The 22,738-nt window shown below is 43.5% G+C and overlaps 1 long non-coding RNA gene across 1 annotated transcript in view; it reads left to right on the top strand.

Moving 5' to 3' along the window:
• Positions 1-22,738, top strand: part of LOC126100607 (uncharacterized) — a 563,386-nt gene that overhangs the window by 379,656 nt on the left and 160,992 nt on the right. The window contains exon 3 of the long non-coding RNA XR_007522186.1: positions 787-860. This is a non-coding gene — a long non-coding RNA (uncharacterized LOC126100607). The remainder of the gene's footprint in view (positions 1-786; positions 861-22,738) is intronic.

Genomic DNA, 22,738 nt, shown 5'->3' on the forward strand with positions numbered 1-22,738 from the left:
TTACATACTGTACATTTTAATAGGCAAATCTGCTCACTATCGCCGAAGTATGTCAGATGACATACTCTTCTATGTGTTACGACATACAAAATCTCTCATGTAAGGTGCGAAATTGATATTCATTCAGTCACCTTACAAACTTACTTCACAAGTAGTCTTTCCTTGCAGCCCGGGGAACACAAGGAAAAAGTGACGCGTCTTCTTCCTCTCCACAGGGGCAGAAAGGTGTCTCTACGATGTGCAGCCTGGGAAGATGTTTACAGAACTATACTTGGTTAAATTTGAGTCTGGGTATCAGAAAGGCAAAGTGCCGAGTCATTGAATTTGTAGGGGATTTCCTGGAATAGGGGACCGACAGAGGAATTGTTGATCTTCCAGCCATTGTCAGTTCTCCAGATTTTTGAGACGCCCCATTTAAGTCGCTGCCTCAAGTAGGCTAGGTGCATCTCGTTCCAGTGCTTCTACCAAGGAAAACAAATACTACCAGAGTCACCCACACGGTATTCAGATGCGCTAAGCCCTCAGCTGCAGACAGTGCAGTACAACAATAGTTGTCTGTATTGTATTTAAACGACATACGTGTCTTGCACTGCTTTCTACAAACCACAGGCCCATCGCTAAGGGATCCATGGAATGTAACGTTAAAACACGGGTGGCGATCTAAAGCTATTAGCTGCTAAAATATGCTGTAGCGTCTCTGTTATGCCGAAGTGATGAATAGCTTATACTAAATAAATGTTTACGAACACAGCCGCGGACTAATATGCGGTATTCTTTTTTCTTTAGGCAATAACTGCTGAAGATTGACGTTGTTCTACGTACTCAGGAAACCTCAAGACGCCAACATCCTCCCGTTTACTGTGAGTATTCCAGCGCTTAAAAATGTGTCTTATGTACGACTCAAAAATTTATTTGTTATCATATTAAAACTTGTGAAGTGATCGTTGTTTATCCTTCAACGTGATTTCATGACTCATTTGCATGTCCTTACGTTTTGCGGTCGAGTTCTACCATGAATGATACAGATTTACACTACCTCTGTTGTTACTATATGGTAATCAAATTATATGGCCCAACCCGATAACGCATTTCTGTACGTTATAGTCTAATATTTATCTTTTTTATCGGAATTTCAGTCTGCAGACTATCCTGACAAGCGCAAAAGAAATCTCTTCCTTTCATTGTTCTTACTAGACTGAAATATCGATTCTATCACGATTTTCGTCAGACTAGAAACTCACTCATTTCCAATGTCTTACATACTCATATTGAGACTGAAATAAGGATCTAGAATTTTGTAGCTCCTCACTGCAACACGAAACTTTTAGTTTGTCACATTAATGTTATTCAAGCAGGTGACCTTCCACTTAACATTAGTTTAATTTGTTCTACAAGGACCGTAAAACATAGCTTCCAAGAATCCATGGTGATACCTGCTTCCCTCTTCACCCGCACATTTTTCTCGAAACCACTACCATGTTTCAGAGGAAAAAACATACGAAAAATGCTTCTGGTAACAAATCTTCACTTTCTTTCATGGCAGGATCAAATAATTAAGGATAACAATCAACAGATGAAAATAAAAATGTTCAGCTATTATATCCTCCCCATTCCAGATGGAAGTATACTGAGGTGAGAATTTGTCATAGCAATATGCATCTATACAGATGCCAGTAGTATCGCGTGCACGAGGTACAAAACGACACTGAACTGACGGAGCTGTCATTTTAACTCAGTTGATTTATGTGAAACGTTCCCGACATGATTATGGAGGCCCGAGGCAACAGACTTTGAGTGGTCTAGGAGCTATCACTGCCGCCTCTGGATCACGGAGTCCCGGGTTCGATTCCCGGCCGCATTTGGGATTTTCTCTGCCTGGGGACTGGGTCTTTGTGTTGTGCTCATCATTTCATCGTCATCCTCATCATCATTCGTGACAGTGGCTAGATTGGACTATGTAAAAAAATTGGACTGTGGCAGTTTTTACGGGCGCCGATAACTGTGCAGTTGAGTTCCCCACAAACGAAACATCATCAACAGACATTGAACGCGGAATGGAACTAGACTCATGGCACATTACATTTCGGAAGTCGTTACGGAATTCAGTTTTCCGAGATCCACAGTGTCAAGAGTGTGCCGAGAACATCAAATTTCAAGCATTAACACTCAGCAAGGACAGCACAGTGATCGACGGCCTTCACATAACGACTGAGAGCAGTGGAATCTGTGTGTAGTTGTCAGTGCTAACAGACAAGCAACACTGTATGAAATAATCGTAGAAATAAATGTGGGCTGAACGACGAACATATCCGTAAGCACAGTGCGGCGAAATATGGTGTTAATGGGCTGTGGCAGCAGCTGATCGACGCGAGTGCCTTTGCTAACTGCACGAAATCGCATAAAGCGCCACTTGTGGGGTAGTGACCATATCGGTTGGACCTTGGACTACAGGAAACCAGTGGCCTGGTCAGATGAGTCCCGGTTTTAGCTGGTAAAGCTATTAATAGGGTTCGATTGCGGTGAAGACCCCACGAAGCCATAGATCCAAATTGTAACCAAGGCACTGTGCGAACTGGTGTTGGTTCCATAATGTTGTGGACTGTGTTTACATGGAATGAATTGGGTCATCTGGTCCAGCTAAACCTATCTCTGACTGGAAATAGTTATGTTCAGCTACTTGGAGACCATTTGCAGCCATTCATGGACTTCATGTTCCCAACCACCAACCATTTCAGTAGGCCATAATTGTTCGCGATTGGTTTGAAGAACGTTTCTGGACATATCGAGTGAATGATCTGGCCACCCACATAGCCAGACACGGACTCCATCTGAAATGTATGGGGCATAATCAAGGGGTCAGTTCGTGCACAAAATGTTGTACCGGAAACGCTTTCGAAATTATCGACGGCTATAGTGGCAGCGGGGTTCCATATTTCTGCAGGGAACTTCCATTGACTTGCTGAGTCCATGCCACGTCGAGATGCTGCATTACGCCAGGCAAAAGGATGTCGGACATGATATTCGGAGGTATCCCATGGCTTCTGTCACCTCAGAGTATTACGGCAGATAATGTCTCCGGGCATTCACCAAAGCCTAATCCTTACATTGGATTGTCCAAGAAATGGTGTGATTTTCTATTAATCCACTGTCCAGTGGCTTCCTTCTTCACACCACCCCAAGCGTCGGTCAGCAATGACCAAAGAAATGTGTGGCATATGACGAGCTGCTTGGCCTTCGTGCTCCATTCCTTATAAATCACTATCTGCAGTCATTGTTATAACTGGATTACTGGTAGCACTTTAAAACTCGCAATTGATTCCTCCTGCTGTTTTTATGTGATTCGTTAGAACCACCATTTCGATGCTCCACAGACTCTGTCCGCCACCACATGAGGTCATGTCGGTCTTGTTCTAGTTGTGGTTGTGCTTTCAAGTTTCCATTTTACACTATTAGCCACTGAAACGTCCCCTTTGAACAATTATACATGACTGTCCTTAAAATGACACACAATATTTTTAGCGCAATGCAATCTGACTTTCAATAATCCCTACAAAAGAGTGGCCCTGACTAACATTAACCTATACCTTTCACAAATCACTTACCTCACAAAAATCTTCGTTACTCGAACTACTGCGATACAGCGAGCGCCACTATTGCCAGCTAAATAAAAGATTCAAACTACGGAAGGCACTAACTACTGATAGGCATAGTTAGCTAATGAAAGATTTTGATAGAGAACAAACAATGTATTTACCTTAATAGTGTTGAAAAATCATAATATACATAGCAGTTCATGACATCCAGTCTTACAAATTTCAAAACTCCGCCATCTCTCTCCCCACATCCACCACTGCTGGCGGCTCACCTCCAACTGCGCAACGCTACGCACTGTTCACATCCAGTTGCCCAACGCTACAATGGCAGACAACAATGCAAACTAGCCACAGACTCCACACAGCACAGCCAGTGATTTTCATACAGAGCGCTACGTAACGTTGCCAATAAGAAAACATAAACAGCCTACTTACACCACTAACACTGCTACACCAAGAAGAAATGCAGATGATAAGCGGGTATTCATTGGAAAAATATATTATACTAGAACTGACATGTGATTACATTTTCATCCAGACGGCCGGTGTGGCCGTGTGGTTAAAGGCGCTTCAGTCTGGAACCGCGTGAGCGCTACGGTCGTAGGTTCGAATCCTGCCTCGGGCATGGATGTGTGTGATGTCCTTAGGTTAGTTAGGTTTAATTAGTTCTAAGTTCTAGGCGACTGATGACCTCAGAAGTTGAGTCGCATAGTGCTCAGAGCTATTTGAACCATTTTCACCCAATTTGGGTGCATAGATCCTGAGAAATCAGTACCCAGAACAACCACCTCTGGCCGTAATAATGGCCTTGATACGCCTGGGCATTTAGTCAAACAGATCTTGGATGACATGTACAGGTACAGCTCCCCATGCAGCTTCAACACAATACCACTCTTCATCAAGAGTAGTGACTGGCGTATTGTGACGAGCCAGTTGCTCGGCCACCATTGACCAGACGTTTTCAATTGCTGAGAGATCTGGAGAATATGCTGGCCAGGGCAGCAGTCGAACATTTTCTGTATCCAGAAAGGCCCGTAAAGGAACCATGGGGTCGTGCATTATCCTGCTGAAATGTGGGGTTTCGCAGGAATAGAATGAAGGGTAGAGCCACAGGTCTTTTAACACATCTGAAATGTAACGTCCCCTGTTCAAAGTGCCGTCAGTGCGAACAAGAGGTGACCGAGACGTGTAATCAATGGCACCCCATACCATCACGCCGGGTGATACGCCAGTATGGCGATGACAAATACACGCTTCCAACGTGCGTTCAGCGCGATGTCGCCAAACACGGATGCGACCATCATGATGCTGTAAAAAGAACCTGGATTCATCCGAAAAAATGACGTTTTGCCATTCGTGCACCCAGGTTCGTCGTCGCGTACACAATCGCAAGCGCTCCTGTCTGTGATGCAGCATCAAGAGTAACCACAGCCATGGTCTCCGAGCTGATAGTCCATGCTGCTGCAAACGTCGTTCAACTGTTGATGCAGATGTTTGTTGTCTTGCAAACGTCCCCATCTGTTGACTCAGGGATCGAGACGTGGCTGCACGATCCGTTACAGCCATGCGGATAAGATGCCTGTCATCTCGACTGCTAGTGATACGAGGCCGTTGGGATCCAGCATAGAGTTCCGTATTACCCTCCTGAACCCACCGGTTCCATATTCTGCTAAAAGTCATTGGATCACGACCAACGCGAGCAGCAATGTCGTGATACGATAAACCGCAATAGCGATAGGCTACAATCCATCCTTTATCAAAGTCGGAAACGTGATGGAACGCATTTCTCCTCCTTACACGAGGCACCACAACAACGTTTTACCATGAAATGCCGGTCAGCTGTTGTTTGTGTACAAAAAATCGGTTGGAAATTTTTCTCATGTCAGCACGTTGTACATGTCACCACCGGTGCCAACCTTGTGTGAATGCCCTGAAAAGCTATGTAGCACGTCATCTTCGTGGTGTAGGAATTTTAATGGCCAGTAGTGTACTACCACTTGACCAGGAGTCGGTTTGGACATCTTTATAACAATTGCAGTTCCTGTAACGGCTGTGTTACTCATGTGACATCCAATGTCTCGTCCTTCTTAGCTCTCCTGACCATCCCACTCTGCTATTACTGTTTCTCTACCGACATCACATTACTCCCCGTCTCTTTTTGTAATGGCGGGACCGCCTCTCCATACATCTAGCGGTAAATTCCGCATTACATATGTGTGTCCGGATACTTTGGATCAGACAGAGCATGTTTAGCATGATAATAACTACAGTTGGATAGTAATCTTCCGTCGACAGTTTCATCATTGAGGGTGGATCAATAGAACAAATGGAGAGGAACAGGTAAAGGTAGTCGTGATAAGTATCAGGAATCTTGCCAGTACTTATCAGAAGTGAGACCACGGGACACTTCAGTCAGAATGTTCAGGCAGAAATTAGTACGTCGTACCTCCGCGTTGAGCCACCAGAGTCCGAACCACTTTGCCACCTCGCTTGTTTGATCTGGCGGCTGTCGCCACGAGCAGAGAGGCAGCGCAATATTTGGAGTGGGTGAATGACACGAGGCGCGTTTGTCACCTTGGCTGTAGTTTCACAAAACTGCCGGTGGGCGTTTTTGCCTCGTCACCGGCTGAGCCGAGCCCGGCTCGCGCAACGCCCGCCGGCTGGCTTACGCCCGCGCTGCTCCCGGTGAAATCGGCCGCCGCGTTTAAGGTGAGATCAGTGGCGGCAGCCGGCACAGTGCACGGGCCGACAGTCCTGGCGAAGCGGAGCAGCGGATCGCGCCGGTGTGGGTCCAGCCACCTCAGTAAGGTAATTGACGACAAACTTCTCGCGTCTATCACATCCCGTAGTGCACGAGATACGTGATCTATGAGCTTTTCTCGGGGTCAGTTATTGATGTCGTATTTTCGGGTGTTCAGCACCCGCAAAACAGAACAAAATATTAGTTTTTCGTCTACATGTACATACGTCCTCTGGAATCACAGTGAAGTGCATGGTGAAGGGTACTTAGGACCGCGGGAAGTACTTCCTGCACTTGGTCTAATATTGTCTTCGTGTCCCCAGATTCCTCACTCTCTAGAGTCTTTACCCACTGCTTATCGAAACATTCTGCGAACGCTGTCACGGGATAATTTTTGTCGAACTTCAGGTGCCTGCTAGTTCAGTTTTTCCAGCATCCCTGTCACGCCCTCCCTTGAGTTCAAGAAACTGGTGACCATTATTTGTATTCCTTGTTAGTTCTATATAGTATTGGTCCCACAAACTAGAATAATATTCTACAGTGACGGAAAAAAATTGCGACACCAAAACTTAATTAATATAGAGTAATGAATTTTCGGGAATAGATTTGTCTAGGAAACATATTTAAGGGGAGATTTACTATCTTTGGCACGAAAAAGCATGTTTTTTGAGAATTTTTTTCTCGGGATGTCTTGCAGATATCAATATGAAATTTGATAAAAATGTTTACTGATATTGCCTCTACAAACTGGAATTTTTTCGACCGAAAATGTCGAAGAGCAAAGGCGGAAATGCTGTCGGAACGAAACAAAATTTCGATGTAGACTTCCGCCTGCGGTACGTCACAGGTCATCCGGCTCGTCTGAAATCAAAATTGACTTGACCTTAGCGAAGTATATAAGATTCTTTAGGAGCTGTACCTCGCTTAAGTTATTTGGACCATAGGAAACAAAATGGCGGCCATTTGAAAAATAATAGGGTTTTTTCTTCGATTTTTCGACTTCGTCGGCCAAGTAAAAATATTTATAGTTGATGGATCGGAATAAAAGTGGTACAACTCCAAGAAAATTTAGTTACCTTAGTCAGAAGCAAAGAATCATGCCAATCGGTTCAGTAGATTTGAAGTCACCATACCACGCGATAAAAGAAAAGTCATTTCGAGAAAAACGCGTCTGAAGTTTTGACTACATATAAATGCAATTTTATGCAACGTACGTTCAATCTGCTATTCCGAGTCCATAAACTAGTCCTTCTGCTCGATGTGGGCCATCCTGCGCTGCTCCAGAGCCGTTCGTACGGCCAGTGACAAGCGGTCTTCGGCTGCTTGAATCCGGCGGTCGTCCGAATGCTTGGCGAACTGCGTCGAATAGAGTCCCACGGTGACATCCATCGTAGTCATGGTCTTCAGAATTGGCGAATACCCTTCGTTGAAGGTGCTCACTGCCAGGAAAATCGCAATCTCCACAGTCTTCGTACCAGGATGCAAATGCTTCGGGGCTAACTTCCAAACACACGCGTTCAAACTTTCATTTGAATTTTGTGTGTTTACTCCCAAGCACCGCTACAATAACTCGACCTCCGAAAGAATAAAACTGGTGCTTGAAAAAGGCCGATTTCAGGCAGGTGCATTTTTTTTGTCCGACCACGAATAACAAACATTTCCGTTCCTCTTTCGGGAAAAACGTTTCAGGGGTGGATTCTAAACACTTTTATGGATCCAAAAATTCAATTTAAAAAAAGTCAATTTTTTGAACCAAAAGATAGTAAACCTCCCCTTATGTGATTAACGTTGCTAGATCACACTTTAGTCTAAGCACGAGACAAGCCATTGCAAATGTGAAATGCTCGTACGTTAAAAACCGGTGTAAAGGCCAGAATATTGGATGGAAACATGAAAATGTGGAAACGTTGTGTTTTGCCGGTACCCGATGTCAGTTTGTGTTGCACTTGGTACGTCGACACAGGGACGGTTAGTGTAGTTTGTGGAGTACGCTGGAGTTGTCGTCCGATGATGTTCCTTATGTGCTCGGTTGGAGACAGATCGAGCAGACTAAAGCAACAGTCCGCAGCTCGTGCTTGTGCGGTAGCGTTCTCGCTTCCAACGCCCGGGTTCCCGGGTTCGATTCCCGGCGGGGTCAGGGATTTTATCTGCCTCGTCATGACTGCGTGTTGTGTGCTGTCCTTAGGTTAGTTACGTTTAAGTAGTTCTAAGTTCTAGGAGACTGATGACCGTAGCAGTTGAGTCCCATAGTGCTCAGAGCCATTTGAACCATAGATGTTAGCCGGCCGCGGTGGTCTCGCGGTTCTAGGTGCGCAGTCCGGAACAGTGTGACTGCTACGGTCGCAGGTTCGAATCCTGCCTCGGGCATGGATGTGTGTGATGTCCTTAGGTTAGTTAGGTTTAAGTAGTTCTAAGTTCTATGGGACTGATGACCACAGCTGTTAAGTCCCATAGTGCTCAGAGCCATTTGAACCATTTGAACCATAGATGTTAAGTCCCATAGGGCTCAGAGCCATTTGAACCATTTTTTGAACTAAGGCAACATGTCAGCGTGTTAGGTTACAACAGCAGTACGTGAACGAGCGTTATCCTGTTGGAAAACACCCATGGGGATGCTGATCAAAAATGGCAGCACAACAGGTCGAATTACCAGACTGACGTACAGTTTTGCAATCAGGGCGCGTGGGATGCCCACGAGAGTGCTCCTCTTCTCATACGAAATCGCTCCCCGGACCGTAAGTTCAGGTGTAAGTCCAGTGTGTCGAACACGGTCTAACATGCAGATACGTTGGTTGCAGGCCCTCAACTGTCCACATTCTAACCAGCACTCAGTCACCACTGGCATCGAGACAGAACCAACTTTCATCAGAAAATACAACAGACCTCCAACCTGCTCTCCAAGGAGCTCTCGCTTGTCACCACTGAAGTCGAAAATGGCGGTGGTTTGGGGCCAGTGGACTGTCCGCTACAGGGTGTCTGGCTCGAAGCTGTCCTTGAAGTAACCGATTTGTAAAAGTTGGTTGTGTCACTGTGGTGCCAACTGCTACTCAAACGGCAGCTGCGGTTCGATGCATAAGAGCCATACGCCGAAGACGATGATCTTCCCTCTTGGCAGTACCACGTGGCCGTCCGGAGACCAGTCTTCGTGCGGTCGTACCTTCCAGTGACCACCGCTTCCAGCAATCATTTAACAGTGGCAACACTCCTGCCCAGTCTTTCTGCAGTATCGTGGAAGGAACATCTAGCTTATCGTAGCCCGATTGCATGCCCGCGCTCAAACTCGGTGAGGTACTGATAATGGCCTCTTTGTCGGCTTAGAAGGCATTCTTGACTAACATAAGCTCACCACGTCCAATGTCAAAGGTAACTAAGGCTGACGACCATTACAACGTATATTTAAAGCCAACGTGATTTGTATCCTCATAGTGGCGCCAGTAGCGCCACTCCTATGCAACTGGTGCGACATTTTAATAGACACCATCTTTCAGATGTAGAAACATGTCTACCAACTTTGGTTTATGTCGCACAACTCCTCCTTGGTGTTATGACTTTTTTTTCATCAGTATAATACAGGTCATATAAGTGATATGTAAACCTTGCGTTACCTACGAATGAACCTAAAAATTACTATAAACATTTATTTGCGCAAGTCTGCTGATTCCAGCTGCAATTCTTTGATGTCGTAACCATAGTGTTCGACTTTCGGCGTTTTGTGATGTACATACAGGGTGTTTCAAAAATGACCGGTATATTTGAAACGGCAATAAAAACTAAACGAGCAGCGATAGAAATACACCGTTTGTTGCAATATGCTTGGGACAACAGTACATTTTCAGGCAGACAAACTTTCGAAATTACAGTAGTTACAATTTTCAACAACAGATGGCGCTGCGGTCTGGGAAACTCTATAGTACGATATTTTCCACATATCCACCATGCGTAGCAATAATATGGCGTAGTCTCTGAATGAAATTACCCGAAACCTTTGACAACGTATCTGGCGGAATGGCTTCACATGCAGATGAGATGTACTGCTTCAGCTGTTCAATTGTTTCTGGATTCTGGCGGTACACCTGGTCTTTCAAGTGTCCCCACAGAAAGAAGTCACAGGGGTTCATGTCTGGCGAATAGGGAGGCCAATCCACGCCGCCTCCTGTATGTTTCGGATAGCCCAAAGCAATCACACGATCATCGAAATATTCATTCAGGAAATTAAAGACGTCGGCCGTGCGATGTGGCCGGGCACCATCTTGCATAAACCACGAGGTGTTCGCAGTGTCGTCTAAGGCAGTTTGTACCGCCACAAATTCACGAAGAATGTCCAGATAGCGTGATGCAGTAATCGTTTCGGATCTGAAAAATGGGCCAATGATTCCTTTGGAAGAAATGGCCGCCCAGACCAGTACTTTTTGAGGATGCAGGGACGATGGGACTGCAACATTGGGCTTTTCGGTTCCCCATATGCGCCAGTTCTGTTTATTGACGAAGCCGTCCAGGTAAAAATAAGCTTCGTCAGTAAACCAAATGCTGCCCACATGCATATCGCCGTCATCAATCCTGTGCACTATATCGTTAGCGAATGTCTCTCGTGCAGCAATGGTAGCGGCGCTGAGGGGTTGCTGCGTTTGAATTTTGTATGGATAGAGGTGTAAACTCTGGCGCATGAGACGATACGTGGACGTTGGCGTCATTTGGACCGCAGCTGCAACACGGCGAACGGAAACCCGAGGCCGCTGTTGGATCACCTGCTGCACTAGCTGCGCGTTGCCCTCTGTGGTTGCCGTACGCGGTCGCTCTACCTTTCCAGCACGTTCATCCGTCACGTTCCCAGTCCGTTGGAATTTTTCAAACAGATCCTTTATTGTATCGCTTTTCGGTCCTTTGGTTACATTAAACCTCCGTTGAAAACTTCGTCTTGTTGCAGCAACACTGTGTTCTAGGCGGTGGAATTCCAACACCAGAAAAATCCTCTGTTCTAAGGAATAAACCATGTTGTCTACAGCACACTTGCACGTTGTGAACAGCACACGGTTACAGCAGAAAGACGACGTACAGAATGGCGCACCCACAGACTGCGTTGTCTTCTATATCTTTCACATCACTTGCAGCGCCATCTGTTGTTGAAAATTGTAACTACTGTAATTTCGAAAGTTTGTCCGCCTGAAAATGTACTGTTGTCCCAAGCATATTGCAACAAACGGTGTATTTCTATCGCTGCTCGTTTAGTTTTTATTGCCGTTTCAAATATACCGGTCATTTTTGAAACACCCTGTAATTTTACATTTAAATGATGTAAGCAGCCTCTCACCACTATAAAATAAAATCAAGATCGGTCTGGAAGCTTTAGCAGTTTTTTAGACCATAATCAATTACATGTAAGTGAAAAAACTCTGAGGTTACAATTATTTCGTGTGCAAAAGCTTTGCCAAAGGTTATATGCAATAACGATACCAAAAAAGTGAGTCATTTGTCTTTTTTTCCCAGGAGTCTATAAGAGCATTTCAGTCACCAAACTGGTTGCATTTCTCTTTCTCATTATTGTTAATGACTTCTTAAGTAATAGAACCCAGTACGTTGTCCTCGATGGTGAGTGTTCATCGGAGGTGAGGGTATCATCTCGAGTGCCCCAGGGAAGTGTGGTAGGTCCGCTGTTGTTTCCTATCAACATAAATGATCTTTTGGATAGGGTGGATAGCAATGTGCGGCTGTTTGCTGATGATGCTGTGGTGTACGGGAAGGTGTCGTCGTTGAGTGACTGTAGGAGGATACAAGATGATTGGACACGATTTGTGATTGGTGTAAAGAATGGCAGCTAACTCTAAATATAGATAAATGTAAATTAATGCAGATGAATAGGAAAAAGAATCCCGTAATGTTTGAATACTCCATTAGTAGTGTAGCGCTTGGCACAGTCACGTCGATTAAATATTTGGGCGTAAAATTGCAGAGCGATATGAAGTGGGACAAGTATGTAATGGCAGTTGTGGGGAAGGCGGATAGTCGTCTTCGGTTCATTGGTAGAATTTTGGGAAGATGTGGTTCATCTGTAAAGGAGACCGCTTATAAAACACTAATGCGACCTATTCTTGAGTACTGCTCGAACGTTTGGGATCCTTTTCAGGTTGGATTGATGGAGGACATAGAAGCAATTCAGAGGCGGGCTGCTAGATTTGTTACTGGTAGGTTTGATCATCACGCGAGTGTTACGGAAATGCTTCAGGAACTTGGGTGGGAGTCTCTGGAGGAAAGGAGGCGTTCTTTTCGTGAATCGCTACTGAAGAAATTTAGAGAACCAGCATTTGAGGCTCACTGCAGTAGAATTTTAATGCCGCCAACTTACACTTCGCTGAAAGACCACAAAGATAAGATAAAAGAGATTAGGGCTCATACAGAGGCGTATAGGCAGTCATTTTTCCCTCGTTCTGTTTGGGAGTGGAACAGGGAGAGAAGATGCTAGTTGTGGTACGAGGTACCCTCCGCCACGCACCGTATGGTGGATTGCGGAGTATGTATGTAGATGTTGATGTAGAATGTGACAAATGACGACCAGTGACTGCTGTTTTGCCTTGATTTTAAAATACATGACTGTATTGTGAGAGGTATGTCGTTCTAACCCCACAGACATTGTTGCCTGACAGTAAGGGACATGTCTGCCAAGTTTTGTTGAATTCGGTCCAGTGGTTTAGGAGGAGATGTGGAATATACATACACACATACATAAATCTGTTTTTATAACATGTGTGTGTGGATGAAATGTGCTGTTGTTTTTGGTTTGTTCTTGATGATCATGGTCATTATCGTTCTTATAATGAGGGTCTAAGAAGCGAAGGAAGAAATTAATGGATATCAAACTTACTAGTGGCTAAATCAACATTACTAACGTGGAAATCCTGTTTCTGTTAACTGAAATTTGCAACTTAGCCATACAGCGAGTTCATTAGTATTTTCGAAAACTGATAACTGTTTTATTACGACTCAATGTTCACTCTAAGACAAAAAAATAAAAAAAAACAGCACGTTACGAAGAAATTACTCTAATGAGACGAAAATCGGTAGATGAGATGTGTATGTACAAAGAAACAAATGATTATAATTTCAGAAAAATTGAATGATTTATTCAAAAGATAGAGTTTCACAAATTGAGCAAGTCAGTAACGCGTTGGTCCATCTCTTGCCCTTATGCAAGCAGTTATTCGACTTGGCTTTGATTGACGGAGTTGTCGGATATCCTGCTGAGGGGTATGGTGCCAAATTCTGTCCAACTGGTGCGTTAGGTCGTAAAAATCCCAAGCCGGTGGGAGGGCACTGCCCATAATGCTCCGTAAGTTCTCAACTGGGGAGAGATCCGGTGACCTTCATGGGCAAAGTAGGGTTGGGCAAGCACGAAAGTAAGCAGCAGAAACTCTCGCCGTGTCCGGGCGGTCATTACTTTGCTGAAATGTAAGCCCAGGATAGCTTTCCGTTAAGGACAACAAAACAGGGACTAGAATATCGAGGACATACTGCAGTGCTATAGAGTGCCGCGGACGACAGCCAAAGGTGTCCTTCTATGAAAAGAAACGACTTCCCTGATCATCACTCCTGGTTGTAGAGTCGAATGGCGGCCGACAGCCAGGTTGGTTCCCTACCGCTATCCGAGGCATCTCCACAGCCGACTTCACTGGTCATCGGGGCTCGGTTCGAAGCGGGTCTCATCACTGAAGACACTTCTACTCCAATCAATGATAATAATCTAGTCAATGATATTAGAAAGTATGATTATCAGAGAAAGTATCTGTGAGTTATGCAGACGCAAGAGGCTAATTCGAAATGAATTCTCTTCCAACTAGTAACAGTACTACATTACACTTGTCCGCCCTCTGCTGGAATATTGCTGCGCGGTATCGCATCCTTACCAGGTAGGATTGACGGAGGACATCAAAAAAGTGCAAAGAAGGGCAGCTCGTTTCGTGTTATCGCGCAATAGTGGTGAGAGTGTCACTGATATGATACGCGAGTTGGGGTGGCAGTCACTGAAACAAAGACGGTTTTCTTTGCGGCGAGATCTATTTACGAAATTTCTATCACCAACTTTCTCTTCCGAACGCGAAAATATTTTGTGGACACCCACCTACGTTCGAAGAAATGATCATCATAATAAAATAAGAGAAATCAGTACTCGAACGGAAAGATTTAGGTGTTCCTTTTTCCCACGCGCCATTCGAGAGTTGAATGGTAGAAGTAGTATGAAAATGGTTCCATGAACCCTCTGCCAGGCACTTAAGTCTGAATTGCACAGTAACCATGCAGGTGTAAATGTAGTACACAATGGATGACTTTGTACAATACTCAGTTAAGTCCATCTATACATATTATAAAAATAGATTTATGTATGTGTGTATGTATAGTCCACATATCTCCTCCTAAAGCACTGGACCGATTTCAACGAAACATGTCCCTTACTGTCAGGCAACAATGACTGTGTGGATTAGAAACACATACCTCTCATAGTTCAGGAGGTATGACGTCATAAACAATGAGATGCGTGAAAACTGCCGCATCATGCATACATTTAAATGTATTGCTTCCTTGCTACTGCCTCTATTCGCAACAAGTTTAGGAGACAGAGCCCACAAATGCTGATGAATGTACCTAGAATTTGTATGACCCACACATCAGGAGATATGACTTCATAAACACTGAGATGCTTGAAAAAAAAAGCCTCATTATGCATGAAGTTTTAATACATGTGTTGCTTCATGTTTTCTGACGAAATAGTTGTAAATATGGTTCTTGCACGAGACGTCAGGTGTTGAGAAATTTCCACAGTATTTTGTCGGTGCAACTGACTGACATGTTCACGTCTGGTGAACACACAGCGTGTTGACCGCACTTGAAGATTTCTGTCAGTTGCGTCGACGAATTACTGTGGAAGTTTCACCGTGTCATCCAACGTCTCATCCGAGAACCATATTTAAAAGTCTTAATACATTCCTGCTTTACTACTAAGACACTCCTACAGTCGAGTCAATTTAAAGAAATTCCTGACACCTGGGATCGCTTTTGACAGTTGTTGCCGTGGAGACGTTTTCAAAATCGCGTTGTAGATACGCAAACCATCTGCACCCAGTGTACTGAAATTATCTCATAGTTCAATAGTGTTATATGCGATTGCAGTCTTTCTCGGCGTATTCCACTGAGGAATTCTTCTCGGGTTATCAGCGGAGTCGTGGCGTCGTCTTGTCGCAACGTTTAGATGAGTTTCGTACCCATCATCTTCGCCAGAAGATGAGTTTCGTACCTATCATCTTCGCCAGAAGATGATGGGTACAAAACTCATCGAAACGTTGCGAAAAGACAACGCCACCACTTGGCTGATAACCCGTAAAGAATTCATCAGTTCAAGAGTGTTTTCACGAATTCATGGAAATGAATCTTTTTAGAACTCACCTAATTTTTTGCTTTCGTTTCTAATAGAAAATTGAAAAAATGAACACCGCTGCAATGCTAGGTTTGTCAGCTAATCGTAAATAAAACTAAAACAAACTCGTTACTTCGAATTATTTTTGTAAACTGGAAAATGCTCTTTTTACAATTCACAACTTTTGAATAGAACATCAAGCAGCCGCTTTGCAATTTAATATTTCTTTGACCAAGCGGGAATGTGGAATTTAATCAAACGTCGTAGCTTAGAACACAACTTTATCTCACACATTCACAATAATTATAGTGACAGGACTTTTGAGATACTGCAGGACGACACGGGCTTTCAGTAACCTTTTGTTCTGCACCGCAGAGGCCACATAATTAGAGACAGAACCCTCAGCAAAGACCGCGTAGTTTCGGTCCAGTGAACTTCTGTCAGCAGTTAAGATTATAATCTGGGGGAAGAAGAAAGGGAAAGACATCAAACACTCAGCAAAGATCTTACAGTCTTTATGTTAGAAGCTATTACGCCCTAATCTCTTCATTCCGCTTGTTTAATCTCTGTTCCCATCCAACAAAGCGTAACCCTCTCTTCCAAGCTCTGCTGTTCCTTGTAACCAACGACAGAAACCGAAGTGGTCGTATTTATCTGTTTATTCCTTTTTTTACCTTGGCCAGATCTCGGTTTCAAAATGTGGCTACTAGGTACAAGAGAGACGATTGGAATTTACGTTAAGTAGCGACAATAATAGTTACTCACCAACACAAAGTAAAAATACTATTGGTATTCACTTGGATGCGTAAACAACTCTATTAGATAACTCTTACGTTTAACACACTAGCAGTTCTCTCACCCTGTGTTTTTTTCACAAAACTGCTGCAAGATGAAACGAATAAAAATATTAACTTTACGAAGCAGGGGAGACTACTTCAGCACATAGTGTACGCCAAATATAATGTAGAAAGATGGAGGTACTGAGATCGTGAAGTATATAACCTTCTTGAAAATTCACAAGATGGGGCGGATGGTTAGGGGGGGGGGGGAGAAACGTAAATGGCTAATGTCCAGAGTGATGGCATTTTAAAGGAAATGACCAAAAATATAATTAGTTTCATTAACACTATCCATTATGGAATATGGTATAATAGAATTGTTTTGCATAATAACTCATAAATTACTGTTGTTGCATTGGTTGTGTATGTATGGTATGTTGTATTTAGGGCCTGAAGATGATGTTGTAACAACATCGAAACTAGCTGCCAATAAAACCAACACCTTAATAGAGCTGGAGGAATTTCGTCATTTTTTAGCATATAAAAGAAACAGAGATTACTGAGTTGCTGCTAAAAGCTTAAGGTAGAATATGCGTTATTGTTTACTGGTTAAAAATGTTATTGCTCAGGCAGTAATGGTTACTGTATTCACTCTAGATCTAGCTTAGGAGGATGTTATTCGGTATTATATTTAGAGAGGTACAACCTCGCAAGTATCTCAGAAAAACATCAACAGTACATCAGAAATCATTTCTGGTTGTATTAAGTGTTTGTGCAAAATGCCATTCAAAAGAAAAAAATAATGTATACATCTATAAATGTTTTCCACTTAGTTTACAAACAAGTCCTAAGGGCATAACGTTTGTTACAGCTTCTGTTTTATACAGTAATCACCATTTCAGTAATAGTCCGTTATTCGAGTAATTAAAAAAAAACAGTTCTTGTTACAGTAGTATATTATAGTTTAAACTTTAACAGCAAATTTAAGTTACTGTCTAATGAGATAGAATGCAGTTTATAACAACACCTGTCCATAGCCAATACAAAATGTTGATATGAATGAGAGGATGTGATTTTACGTCTACGTAAAATCTAAATATGCTGAGGGAAAGAAGTAGCAACAGCAATTAATGTAGAGTAATGAAATTTCGGCAATACATTTGACTAGGTATCATACTTAAGTGATTGACATTGCAATATCACTCGTTATTTTAAGCACGAAATAAGCCATTGCGAACGTGAAATGCCGGTACGTTAATAACCGGTGTAACCGCCACAATTTTTAATGCAAGCATGCAATATGTTGAACAGGTACCGGATGTCAGTTTGTGGGGTGGAATACCATGCCTCTTGCAGTTGATCGGTTAATCCAGGGACGATTAATGCTATTTTTGGCTGACGCTGGAGTTATCTTCTGATGATCCATATGTCTTCGATTGGAGACAGATCTGGTGATCGAGCCGATCAAGGCAAAATGTCGACACTCTGTAGAGCATGATAGGTTACAACAGCGTTATGTGGACGAGTGTTATCCTGTTGGAGAACACCCCCCTGAATACTGATCAAGAATGGCAGCACAGCAGGTCGAATCACCAGACTGACGTACAGACTTGCAGTCAGGGCCCAGGGGGTAACCACTAGAAATCGCTCTCCAGACCGTAACGCCAGGTGTAGATCCAGTGTGACTAGTACGCAGACAGGTTGGTTGCAGGCACTCCACTGGCCTCCTAACCAACACACGGCCATCACTGGCACCGGGACTGAGCCAGCTATCATCAGAAAATGTAACAGACCTCCACCCTATCCTCCAATGAGCTCTTGCTTGGCACCACTGAAATCGCAATTGGCGATGGTTTGGGGTCAGTGGAATGCACGCTACAGGGCGTTTGGCTCAGAACTGTCCTTGAAGTAACCAACTTGTAACAGAACACTGTGTCACTTTAGTGCCAACTGCTGCTCAAATAGTGCTGCAGATGCAATACGATTCGCCAGAGCCATACAATAAACACGATTCTCTTCTCTCTCCCTAGTGCCACGTGGCCGTCCGGAGATCGGTGTTTTTTGTCGTACATTGTCGTGACCACCGCTGCCAGCAATCATGCACAGTGGCTCTATTACTGTCTAGTCTCCCTGTAATATCAGAAAAGGAACATCCAGCTTCTCTTAGCTCTGGTACACGACCTCATTCACGCCTTTCACGCCTTAACACGCTGCTCGCACACATGAGAGGCCATTGGTAAGTACAGGGCTGAGCGCACGTCTACGTGACGTCAGTGATGTAATGGTCGTGGCAACGATAAATGTTTATCAAAGCACTTTGGGCAAACCTCTTATAATATAGCAGAGAAGCTTTTATCGAATATCTTTTATAGTTAGAGTGAAGGCCTATCTTTGATCAGAGTTCACCACTGTATAAAGGCTGCTTTGGTGCGTGGCTGACACCACAGTAATCATTCCAAAGTGTGAAGAATACGAAATTCTTCATAATACAGAGTAGGATGGCTACAAAACCCATAACAGGCGGTTAGAATTTTATAAAGAAATAGTTGCAGCAACCAGATGCATTCGAAGTGGCTGCACTGTGGATGGTGTTAAGCTTACGTATAAAAGGAAATGATGTGGAAAGAAATGGAAATGTGAAAAGCTAATTGTGTTCAAACTGTACATAACTGATATGAATGTTTTTATCTGTATTCTAAATAACCTAACTTAACCTTCATAAATCCCTCATTAGGTGATTTTTATATTAGTTCTTACGTTTCTGGAACAAGATATAAAATAGTACACTGTAGGAATCGAGTACTACCCTGTTACCTGGAACAGCTTTTGCCTGTTGGTATAAGTTTTAACCCGACCATGAGATGATATTCAGCAAAAATAGCGTTCGTGATTTAAACAATGAAACACTGCACCATTTACGTATTTTTCATGATTTCCACGATGTATGGCGAGAATTTATTTTCACTATAGTACAAATATTTACATAGGTATTTTATGTCATGTTTCGGAAAATCGAATAAACAGTTCTGTCCGGTTGTAGTAAACCATACAAACACACCTATGGCCGGCCGCTGTGGTCGAGCGGTTGTAGGCGCTTCAGTCCGGAACCACGCGGCTTCTGCGGTCGCAGGTTCGAATCCTGCCTCGGGAATGGATGTGTGTGATGTCCTTAGGTTAGTTAGGTTTAAGTAGTTCTCAGTAGGGGACTGATGACCTCAGATGTTAAGTCCCATAGTGCTTGGAGCCATTCGAACCATTTGAAACTCAATTGCAGGGCCAGAGAGGTAAACCTCCGTGAATATTTCTTCTTGATAATGAGAATAAATTCTCTAAATGCGTCATATTAAGCATGAAAAGCTAATGCAGTGCAGTGCTTCATTTTGCAAACCACTAATGACACAATCGCAGGCTTTCCAAAAAGGTCGATTAAGATGAATGACATTCAGTCACGACGTTTCTTAAATACTGTGTATGCAAACATGAGTAGCCATTTTAACGATTGCAGATTAGAATGTTTGTTCACACACTGTCAAATTATTTTCGTCGTCATTTATGTCCTCATACTGTAGCTCACAAGGCAAATTCTGGTGACAACTTTGAGCATCTTCTCCTGCAATCCACGGTTTCACTCATAGTCGTTTTCACTTTTCTTTTCGCCGGCCGGAGTGGCCGTGCGCTTCTAGGCGCTACAGTCTAGAGCCGAGCGACCGCTACGGTCGCAGGTTCGAATCCTGCCTCGGGCATGGATGTGTGTGCTGTCCTTAGGTTAGTTAGGTTTAATTAGTTCTAAGTTCTAGGCGACTGATGACCTCAGCAGTTAAGTCGCATAGTGCTCAGAGCCATTTGAACCATTTGAACCATTTGAACCATTTTTCCTTCTTTTCAGGCAACACGTTCGCCACCTACATATGCTGTTGCACAGACGATTAACTGTTGAACATCCATTCCTAAACAACTGAGACGAAAAATTTTACGATCGTGTTAATGATTCCACTAAGGTAGAAGTCACTAGTCATAGAAGTTACACGAAATCTTTGACAAACTTTATTGTCAAAGATCTTTTACAGTTCAATACGGGCCTCAGGCTTTATGTGTTTGTATCCGCCAGCAGTAACACTACATTGCTGACCTCACACAGACGTGCGCTCAGGCCCGTATTTATTTTTGGTTATGGGACACAGAGTTGTGACGCCACGTTTCCAAAACTGGAGCACAAGTTGGCCGTTGTCGGTTGTTATCGTAAACTATTGATACCACCCGGCGTTTGGATGTTATTATACATCTTCTTCAGCTACCTTTCAGTTTTGCGCTCTTCTTACAATTAAAACTACTGGCGGTTTAAATATTCCCTATGACCTCTCTGTATTAGCAAATCGTAGCATACACTCGTGGCAGCCTGAGTCTCACCAAATCGAATTTGATAGTCTCCTACCTGCAAACTGTGCTCCACCATAGTTGATTAATGTGATTCGTTCCTTCTACAGTTGCCCTTGAGTTCTATCAGTCTTTGATCACAGTTCTTATTGTACCCACGTACACGCGGTATCTTGTAAATTCCTGCTTTCTCCAACAGTTTGCAAGCGTCCTTGGTCGACTCTAAGTGTTCCTTTTTCTTTCATATGTGTTTGCAGCCTATGCCGTCGTCAGTTTCTCCAAGGGCTTCCTTGTGCGGTCGGTAACGTCTTTAATGAACTGTAGAGAAATTTTGGATTTTGCAGACGACAGTACATTGCTATGATCTTTACGTGGCGATCTTATTTCAGTGTACTGATACCCATTAATCAGCAACACACAGATCAGATATTGCATTTCGGCATCGAGGAGCTCTGGTTCGCAGATGTTCCTCACTCTATCCGCTAAAGTTTTATGACAAACCTCATTTCACGATTATGGTGATTTGAATCCCGATATATGTAACTGTTCGTGTGAAGGAAAGAAGGACGATTAACGTCTTACATCCCGTCAACTACGATCTCATTAGTGACGGGGCACGAGTTCGGATTGTTTATGTTAAGGCTATCGTAGTATTAGTAGAATTTGCAAACAAAACAGACTTATTCTAATAATTTCCGGGAATGCAGCCGGATCCCGTCGACATTCTGCCACGATATTTCGGCCCATCATCAGTACTCACCAGATTATGGTCGGACGTCTCTGGGCCGAAATATTGTGGCAGAATGTCGACGGGATCCGGCTGCATTCCCGGAAATTATTAGAAGAAGAAATACGCCGGGAAAATTTCAGAAGTCACATAAAACAGACTTAGCATCTGGAAACGTTAGTGTTGAAAGGTCATTAATACACACAAGAAAAAATGCACTTATATGAAAACATACAGGGCACCAGGTACAGTTAGTTGCCATCGGGATGGAAATTGATAGCGTACTACAGTAACTGTTTCCTGTTCGATTGACACGATTAGATATAGCCCCCAGAATTTCTTGTGATACCACAAAGATGTTGTAACTAACACAGTCAAATGCCTGTGACGGATCACAAAAATCCAGTTGCCTGTAATTTATTGTGCGATGACTTTTTCGCAATTACATTCTCACTGTACTTATGAATATCACATCCCTTTAAAAATGCAAACTGTGACGTCGACAATATAAGTTCGTAGCGTAACACCGAGGAAATGTAACTGAAGAACACGCCAGATAACAGCACCGCCCTATTTGCCCCACAGAAACAACAATGGAGGCAGTAACAGCGGATACTCCAATAGTCTTTATATGTAAAAGAAATGTAAATGTCTTACGGTATTGTTGGCTGCGATATCTCACGGGATATGAAAACTGTGTCGTATGCGAATTTGTAGATTGTGGGTTAACGTAATGGACGCGTTATGTTTATGTTGTATGACGCTCCTTTCCAATAGCAACAATGGGGACGTCGAACTTAACGTCCCCATCCCGTGGACGGATCACCACCAACAGTGTCAGAAGCCCTCACTTCACGAGGCACTGCGGAGGGGTTTGTAATTTAGCCCGGGAGAATGGCGCTACGCCGTGTGATAAGGTACTTTACGTAACCTCTCCTCCCCTTGCCAGCTAAGTACTGGGAGTGAAAATTTCATCCACCGCCAGGTTTCGAACCGGCTTACCTACTAATGGAACGCCGTTATACGTGCGTGCATTATCAGCGGGCGTCATTGAAAGCGACGCGCTGTAATACGCTGCACGTCTACTCACAAATGCTCTTCTTAATGTCGAGTTGGCTATTTTCA

The sequence above is a fragment of the Schistocerca cancellata genome, chromosome 9 (assembly GCF_023864275.1).
Source record: "Schistocerca cancellata isolate TAMUIC-IGC-003103 chromosome 9, iqSchCanc2.1, whole genome shotgun sequence".
NCBI classification, from domain to species: Eukaryota; Metazoa; Arthropoda; class Insecta; order Orthoptera; family Acrididae; genus Schistocerca; species Schistocerca cancellata.